Consider the following 10054-nt stretch of genomic DNA (forward strand, 5'->3'; position numbering starts at 1 on the left):
CTTCCTAGCATGTACATGGCTGCCTTCTCATTTGGTCCTCACATGGGCTTTCTACAGTGTGTGGATGTGGGTGAGAGAAGGAGGGAGGGAAAGAGACAGGTGGAAGAGAAGAGGAAAAGAGAGCTCTCTTGCTTTTCTTATTAAGGCACTAATTCGATCATGAGGATTCCATGCTCATAACCTAATCTAATTACCTCCCAAAAGCTCAATCTCCAAATACCAACATGTTGAGGATTAGGGCTTAAATATATGAATTTTAGGAGAATACAAACATTACTCCATAACAGATACTAAGCATTTTTGTGTGCTTATTTACCATTTATATATTTTCTTTGACAGACTGTATGTTCAAATTGGAAATTCAATTTATTATTATTTTTTTGCACGTGGATATCCAGTTGTTCCAGCACTATTTATTCTGAACTGCCTTTGCAATTTTGTTGTAATTGTACCTATATGTATGTGTCTATTTCTAATCTCTCTTTTCTGTTCTGTTTATGTGGTTTTGGTATGCATTAGACCCCATTTTCTTGGTTACTATAGCTTTGTAATAAGTCTGGAAATCAAGTAGTGTTAGTCATCCAACTTTGTTGTTTTTTTAATAAAAATTCTTTTGGCAACTTTGATAAATTTTGTTGTTTTGGCAAAGTTGTTTTTGCATTTCAATCATTATTTTAGAATTGCATTGTCAATTTTATAAAAAATCACAAGTAGACTTTTTGTTTTAAAAATTGGCAAGCTAATTTTAAATTTTATTCAGAAATGCAAGAGACATAGAAGATCCCAAACAACTTTCATAAGGAAGAAAAGAGTTAGAGGAATAACACTGTCAGGTTTATGGGCTTACTATAAAGGTGTAATAATCAAGACACTGTAGTCCTTGTATAAGGATAGATATTGTGCAATAGGACAGAATGGAAAGCGTATAAATAGACACACATATACTTGAATAATTAATTTTCAACAAAGATATCAAGTCAACAGAGAAAGTACTATATAGTCTTAAACAAATGGGCCTATAAGAACTGGGAATCCATAAGAAAAAAATTCAACTCCATCATCATACTGTCTACTGAAATAAACTTGAAATGAACCAGACATAACTACAAAAGTTAAAGCTTTAAAACTTCCAGAAGAAAATATGAGGAAATCATCTTCACAACCTTAGGAGAAAATATGTACAATGCGTATATATGTCAAACGATTTGTGTCTCAAGAATATAAAGAACTTTTAAAACTCAGTATAAAAAAATAAAAACAATATGTGCAAGCTCTGCAGAGTAAAGAAAAAAATAAAACAAAACTCAATATAGGGACAGCAAGCAACCCATGTAATGGGCATACATTGCTCGTATGAAATAGTATGAAATAGTATAACCAGTTCAGAAAAGAGCTTTTCAATTTCGTATAAAAGTGAATATATATTTGCATACAATTCAGCATTTACATTTCTAGTATTTACCCAACAGAATAAAAACACATGTCTAGCTGACTTATACAAGATGATTGACTATAGCCCCTAACTGGAAACACCCCAAATATCTATCAGTGTAATAGCCCCTAACTGGAAACACCCCAAATGCCTATCAACAAATTTAATGGATATACAAATTATGGTATATCTATACAATGGAATACTACTCTCTAGTAAAAAGGGAACAAACTCATGATACATAAAGCAACATGGATGAATTGTTTTGTTGTACCAAAGAAGCCAGGTATAAAGGAGACCATACTGCCTGATTCCATTTATGCAAGTGTCTAGAACAGAAAAAGAAGAAAAGAAAAAGAAAAAGAAAGAAAAGAAGTGACTGGTTTTGGGGAAGGATTGACAAAGAGACCTAGCGTATCTGGCCCACGTGAATCCAAAGTTAATAGTTATCTGGAATGTGCCCTTTCATTGCCTTTTTATGTTGAAAAACAGGTGCTGTCATATTGGACCATGAAGATGAAGGCTCATCCTGCTAGAGAAAGCAGGTGGTGAGCTAAAGGGATCCCAGTCCCTAAGGGTTCCATGTAGCATAGCTGCCTGCCTACCTCTGGATTTCTGTTAGAGAAAGTGAGAAATAACCTTCTCTAACAGAAGAAGGTTATTTCTCACTTTCTCTAACAGAAACATTAGAGAAAGGCTAAATAACACTGGATTTTGTTTGGAGAATTTTAGATTATTATATTAGATAAGTTTAAGTGATTAAATAATAGTAACAACACCATTACTATTATTTAAGTAATTAAATATTATTATTTAATACTATTTATACTTAACTATTATTGGTTAAGTGATTAAATAATAGTAACATTAACGCAGTTACTATTATTTAATCACTTAACTTAAACCTATCTAATATAATAATCTAAAATTCTCCAAACAAAATCCAGTGCTATTTAGCCTTGCATTATACTTTTGTTGAGCACCTTCTGCATATTAGATGTGATGTTTTCATAAATGCTTTCTACTGATTAGTGTTCAATACAAAGAAGTATGTGGAATTCTCATGCCATTAATTTATTTCTCTGCAACCCATTCCTACCTTGCATTAAGGTCTGATACCAACTTGGCTGTAGTTACTAGCCAAAGACATTTACAGATTAGATTGCCAACATAGAAAATCTCATTCTATCCTTGATTCAAAGAGAACACCAAATCCAACGTGAGTGTGTTGTTCAGAATTTAGAAATCTTTATTGCCTTGAGTACTATAAAACTTAAGAAGAACTTGGAAGAAACATGTCAGAGAAGTTGTTGTATGCTGTATGTTGAAAGTTCAACTGGGACTGAGAAAGCTCACAAAGCTTTTCAGAATCGTGACTGGTCTCTGTATTGGGTTGACAAGGGTCTACCAAAAATTCATGTCTCATAATGTGACTTTCTTTGGATAGATGGCCTTTGCAGATGAGGTCAGACTGGATTAGATGGGCCTTGAATCCAGTGATTGGTGTTCTTAGACAGAGAGATGTAGAGAAACGGAGACTCAGATACATTTAAGGAATAAGGCTGTGTGTTGCAGAAGGCAGAGATTGGACCGATGCAGCTTCAAGCCAAGGGACACTCAGGACTGCTGGCAACCAGCAGAAGATGGAATAAGCAATGGAGGGTACTTCCCTAGAGCAGCAGTCCTCTATCATTTTGGCACCAGGGATCGGTTTCCTGGAAGACAATTTTTCCATAGATGTGGTTGGGGGTGGTGGATGGTTTGGGGATGATTCCCTGCAACTAGACAGTCCCATCTGGGAGTAATGGGAGAAAGCAACACCTGAAGTGTGTTACTTATGTCCAGTCTGCTTCATAATCTCATTTGAATTGCTGTCACTGTGGAAAACCCTGCTTCATGAAGACAGGATGGTAGAAATGAAAGCAGGCTTTTTAGTGCTTTGTGGCAATCTCAGGGTATTCTGTCTGCCTTGACTTTAATCCAGAACGTATGGAGATTTGAAGTTGTCTCAAACATATTTTTAAGGTTACCAGACGAAGCTGCATAATTGAAGTACATCAACTCATTTGCCACTATAAAGCCTGACGCCAGATGCAGCCTAAATGGCATTTGCCATTCACTGACAGCTTTGATATGAGTCTGCATGCAATTGATTTATTATGGTCTCTGTACGGTCAAACCTCTCCGCTAATGTTGATCTGTATTTGCAGCTACTCCCCAGTGGCATCACTGCCTTAGGTCCACCTCAGATCATCAGACATTAGATTCTCATAAGGAGTGCGCAACCTAGATCCCTCAAGTGCACAGTTCACAATAGGGTTTGTGCTCCTTTTAGAATCTAACATCACCCCTGTTCTGACAGGAGGCATAGCTCAGGCAGTAATGCAAGCTATGGGAGCATCTGCAAATACAGATGAAGATTTGCTTGCTCATGTGTGCTCACCACCTGCTGTCTAGTCTGGTTCCTAACAGGCAATGGATGGGGTCTAAGGACCCCTGTCCTAGAGCCCCAGAGGGAGCATGGTCCTGCTGAAACCTTGGTGTCAGATTTCTAGTCTCCAGAACTGTTAAAAATATTGCTGTTATTTTAAGCCACTAAGTTTTTGTTAATTTCTTATGGCAGCCCTGGAAAACTGCTAGTCTCCAACATTTCAAGTCACCTTTTCTTTGTTTTAATGGCATTCCTTACATGATTCTGTCTCACCTTGGATTTTTGTTTGTTCACACTCAATTCCTTGAATCAGGCATTATTCTAAATTTCATTTTTCTAAAACTTTTATTTCACTCTGATACATAAAAATTACTGTGCAACGCTACCTTTTACTGAATGAATGCGTAACCTGAATTTTCTTGCTTTATCGAAGCAAGCCCAATCTGTCCTTTCATCTGGGTAAGTGAAGAAGGTTTGTAGAACCTTTTTTGTCAGTGTGATGCTGGAGTAACAGTGTCTTGTGGAACTCACATTTAAGATGACACCAGGGCCTTACACAACTCTGCCTGGTGTCTGGTTCTGTTGAAATGACACTTCCCAGTCCAGCCAATCTGTTATGCTTCATGCAACTCTAATTGACAACATTGCAACAGAGACTTGCAAGCATTTCTTCAAAACACTTCAAATTTCCTGTGATGCAAATCCCTTTAGCTTAATAAAGCTATAGCAGAAATAAAGACATCCAAATGGATTCTGAAAAAGTCCTCAGAACTTCCTAAGACACTGCCAAGATGCTTAGCAAGGCCGTTGGTAGTCATACAGTCAGACTGCCCTATTTGCAATTAACTGGAGTAAGCTGAAAGCTTTTTTGTTTATTTATTTTTTATATTTAGCTAGAAGCTCTTTAAGCTGTTGACTCTGAAAGCAAAGGAAAAACTATGGACCACTTTGCAATTGTATAGGGCAACCCCATTTGTGAAGGAGACATCCCCACATGGGCTGTAGGAGAAAGCTGCTAGTCTATGGAATGTTTCCAGATGTTAAAATAATTGATGATATTCTAAAAACAAACACCAGTTGTTACACTTGGTTTCAACATTTTTGTTTTATTTTCTGTAATGGTTGACTTTCTCATTGAGTGATTTCCATTTCTCCTGGACACGTAACACTTACCTCTGAAGGTGTGATCTCCCAACACTTCATTCCCTGGATAGGTTTCTTTTTAACAAGCTAAAACAGACATAACTAGGGCACTGTTTCAGGCTGAGATGACAAATGTGCAACTGAAGAATATTGAAAGCCGTTCAAAAATTGGTTTGGTAAAAGACAGTTCTATATAATGAAACCAAATGCACAGATCGGAATTTTAAAAGAAATCCTAATGTGAAGATAAAAGGACATGAAAGATAATAAATGTTGAAATGATACACCACCTAATGGTATCCTGTCAAGGAAGAAAGATAATATGATAACTTACAGAGCATCCCTGAGTCTCTATAGGTACTTGACCTATAGTTTGCAGGGAAACAATCTTTTTGTTTCATCTGGCTCATATTAAAAATAGGAAAAACAAAACCAGCATTTTTTTTCCTCCACTCTCACACAGATGGTGAAAAAATCCATGCAATTTTTAACTGTCTGAAATTCTTTAAAGCAATGTAAGACAGAAAGAATTATTAAATCACTTTTCCATTTCATATAATGAAAAACTGCACTACCACAGAGGGGCTGGGACCATCAATTTTGGAACAAGTGGGAGCTCTGATTGGTCCTACAGGCAATCAATCACCTGGCGATCCTGGGGCCCTGTCTCTGAAACCATCTTGCTGTAGGAAAAAGAAATTTAGAAAATAATAAAAGTCCAACTGTTCATTAGCATTTATATAATTCAATTTTGAGACTTTCTCAGTATATAATTTACATACATGACATACATGTGGATGTTTGGAGGTATATCCACATACATTCACCCATTTATTCTTTTGTTTATTCACTTTAAAAAAAATAGTAAGTGACTACTCCAGGCATCAGAGGTCTAAAGATGTATAAGGCGTGGGGCCTCTCCTTAAACTCAAAATCCATTGAGGCAGAGATGGGTAAATAAATGACTATAATGTATCCTGATAAATGTGCAATCATTGTTATATATATTCAACCATTTCTAGGTACTCTGGGGCCAAATTCAGAGCTATTAGTCAGTTGGGATTTGTCTTACCTCTTCTGTTAACTTAGAACTTGAGGGAGTGATAAGTTCTTTTATTTTTTATTTACTTCTGCATTTGGACTTGCCTCCAATACAAAGGGTAGTTGGTAGAGCTTATGGTATCAAATCTTCAATATTTGAGTGGATCTGGTTAAGAGAGGCCTTTTGCTCTTTGAGGGAGAACCTGGCTAGAAAGACTTACTGAGAGCAATGGGTCATTGCAGCCTGTAGATTTGCTGGGTCCATTGCTACCAGTCTCTAGGTGCACCAGACACTCTCTGCTGACAAGACTCCTCCTTCTAGGATTGGTATCTGGTTGGGGAAACTGGACAGGTATCTACAACTACCTACCCACATAGAAATTATCATTTTATAGTGTCTCAGTTTCCCCATAAGTAAAATGGAGTTAAGGCTAATGGGCAGTTATTTGGAAACAAAGACCAATGTCTGACACATAATAAGGCTGTGAAAGTGTTAGCTATCACTGCAGATATGGTTACCTAAGCCAAACTTATAGGAGCTGAACATGCTAATGAAGGCACAGCCAGAAAAAAAATCGAGATTTCTGTCTTTTAAAAAATGTTTTATATGAGAAGGAGCCTCACTCTGTCATCCAGGCTAGAGTGCAGTGGTACAATCTCAACTTACTGCAACCTCCGTCTCCCAGGTTCAAGCGATTCTCCTGCCTCATCCTCCTGAGTAGCTGGGACTACAGGCTTATGCTACCACACCTGGCTAATCGGCTAATTTTTTTGTGTTTTTGTTTTTGTTTTTTGAGACAGAGTTTTACTCTTGTTGCCCAGGCTGGAGTGCAATGGCATGATCTTGGCACACCGTAATCTCTGCCCCCCGGGTTCAAGTGATTCTTCTGCCTCAGGCTCCCAAGTAGCTGGGATTATAGGCATGCGCTACCATGCCTGGCTAATTTTGTATTTTTAGTAGAGACGGGGTTTCTCCATGTTGGTTAGGCTGGTCTCAAACTCTTGACCTCAGGTGATCCGCCCACCTCAACCTCCCAAAGTGCTGGGATTATAGGTATGAGCCACCACACCTGGCCAGCAACCGAGATTTCTATCAGGCTTCTTTCACATGCACGGGCCTTGTTGCCCCATGTGTCTTCTATTGGAATTAGTGTTTCCCGCGACAGGAGTGATTTTGCCCTTGTCTCTGACTGTGCTCCCTGAAGGTGGTGTCTGAACCAGAAGCCTAACTGTTCCTTAATGTTATGGTTAATAAACAGTAACTAGAAGGAGATTGCTGGCTGGTTATCCTTCCTGTGGGAAGGATAGGGTTGGAGTTCAAGCAAGAGGAGGTTTCATTAGCAAGAGGTGATCTCAGGATGTTAAATCAAGGTAGGCTTAAGGGGAGAGTTCAGAATAGGGAAGAAGTCTGTTGCTTGGCATGGCACCACAGCGTGTGGTCAGGGGGCAGGAGCATGGATGAAATGAGTCCTCAGTGTCTCCTTTTCACGCTCTCCTATGAAGGGTTCCTCCATATTGTGGCAAATGGTGCTATGAAAGCTTTGCTTAGAGGGTTGCTGTGAATTTCTTCTCCTCCAGCTTCCTTGATACAGACCCACATAAAAGCTCTATCAAGAAACACAAAAGTATGCTGCTTAAAGAATCAGGAGACATTTCTGCATTCTAGGCTGGGGAGAGGTAGAAGAGTGTGCTGCAGAAAGACATTCTTGGCAAAGGGAAGACTTCTCTTTTGCTTGGGGAAATGACCTTTGGGGCTGCTAGGTGGTAGCAGGGTTAGACCCTGAGCCTTTTCTAGAATAGCAAGAGGATTCTGGAACTGACAAGAGAAAAAGGGAGAAAAGACATGCAATTGGGAACAGACCCTACAACATGAAGGCATGAGAGGCTAAGAAGAGAGGGACAGGCCGTAGGATTCCTTGTGGAAATGTATGGGAAGGGAAACTTTAGAGACAGAGTTGCTGTGTCTCCCCTTAATACCCAAGCCTGCGGGAAAGGGGTGTTAACTGAGAAGGACTCTTTTTATTTATTTATTTATTTTTTATTTTTGAGACAGAGTCTCGCTCTGTAGCCCAGGCTGGAGTGCAGTGGCATGATCTCGGCTCACTACACCCTCCACCTTTTGGGTCCAGGTCCAAGCAATTCTGCCTCAGCCTCTTGAGTAACTGGGATTACAGGCATGCACCACCAGCTAATTTTCATATTTTTAGTAGAGACGGGGTTTCACCATGTTGGCCAGGCTGGTCTTGAACACCTGACCTGGTGATCCACCCACCTCAGCCTCACAAAGTGCTGGGATTACAGGCGTGAGCCATCATGCCCAGCAGAGAAGGCCTTTTAAGGATGAAGAGGTGCAAGAACAATGCTGTTAAGTTGGGACTTAGGTCCTTTATTTGGTTATTAAAGAGAAGGACATTTCAGAAGATTGGCAACCTGGTGGACACTTGGGTACATGGGCCTAGACCACTGCTAAAATGTCCTGAGTCATCCAGTTCTTTACATAGAGAGGAAGGCAGGCACCCAGGAGGCTGTGCCAGAGTCCAACTTGGTGGGAAACAGTGTTCACCACATGGTGGGTACCCAAGCATCAGGGTTGTAAACTTGGTAGCCTGCTTTCCAGGGTAGTGGGGGTGGGGATATTTCTTAGAAACCAAACTGTGTCCCTGAAGGGACCTCAAGGGCAGATGTCTCACCAGACCCTTTTTTTGGAAATTTAATCACCCCACGGCAGTCCTAGGAAGGCATAAATGATGCTTCCCCCTCTCAAAGGAGGGCTTACATCTGAAATGTTAACCACTGTTAATTCAAAAGTGTCCTATTCATCCTTTCAAAGCATATTTGATAAACACCTACTATGTGCCAGACATTGGGGGTGCAGAGATGACAAGACACCATGATTGTCCTTGCAGAGCTCCTGTCTAGGCCTAGGTAATGACATGGGGCAGGGTCAGATGCTGCCCCACAGGATCTAAACTGTAACTGGAAGAAGCCCAGGTGAGATGGGGGCACAGTGAGAGGTGTAGGAGCTGGGATCAGGGAAAGCTCATTGAGTCTCCAGGGAGGGTAGGAGAGAGCCAGCTGGAGGAGTGTGTAGCCATCACTGGGCACAAGGAAAAGGCAAGAATGTGGGGATGAGGAGGAGCTCCTAGCCCAGCAAGCTCTCTGTGCAAAGGCAAGAAAGGATGCGGGCTAGGTGGGTTCCTACAGGGGCCATTTCTCATCTGGCTTTTCTTGTGCTCCACAGCCTCTCTTTCAGGAACTCCTCACCACCAACCTGACCTACTGTGAAATGCACATGCTATCTCTGGCTGCCTCTATCTTGGCACGTGGAGCTCAGGGGACAGAAAATATCAAGAGCCAGGGCTGTGCTGGAGAGACCTGGAGAAGCCTGTACATGGCTGGTGTTCAGACTCAACGGCAGGGCTGCTTTCTGTGTCTATTGTCCCTGGTTGCTGAGGAGTCACTAATCTGCAACAATTGTGTGGGCTTTACACCTGCCTACAGCTCTGCCACTGCTGCAGTGTGATTGTGTCCTCGGCGCCCCAGGGTGCCCAACACACAGGCAGGAGCAGAATATTTCTGCCTTTGCTTGCAGAGAAACGTAATAACCTGAGGAGGGGATTTCACAGCTCTTTGAATTGAGTTGCATGTTTGTTCTGTTTTTTTTTTTTTTCTTAGTTTCCTAATATAACACGTTTGCTATTGAGTAAATATTGATCCGGTTACAGTCAGCATTAGTGGCAGAAGATGCCAAAAAATAATCATCCAGCTAATCTGGTCTGCTTTCCAGGATGAAGGTGAATGTGGTGTGGTCCTTGTTAGGATGGAGGTGATGTCCACATCACAGACAATTCAATCAATGCTTCTGTAAAGACTAAGTTCATTTCAGCCCCTTTTTAAATAGATAGATTTTCCCTGAATGATACTAGATTTGAGTGGCCCTAAATCAGTCTGTAGTTTAGATCTATATCCTGGCATCAGAAAGTAGGAGCTTACTTTCCTTCTGTGGT

The sequence above is a fragment of the Sapajus apella genome, unplaced genomic scaffold (genome assembly GCF_009761245.1).
Source record: "Sapajus apella isolate SASKATOON/1434 unplaced genomic scaffold, GSC_monkey_1.0 scaffold72, whole genome shotgun sequence".
In the NCBI taxonomy this organism is placed as follows: domain Eukaryota; kingdom Metazoa; phylum Chordata; class Mammalia; order Primates; family Cebidae; genus Sapajus; species Sapajus apella.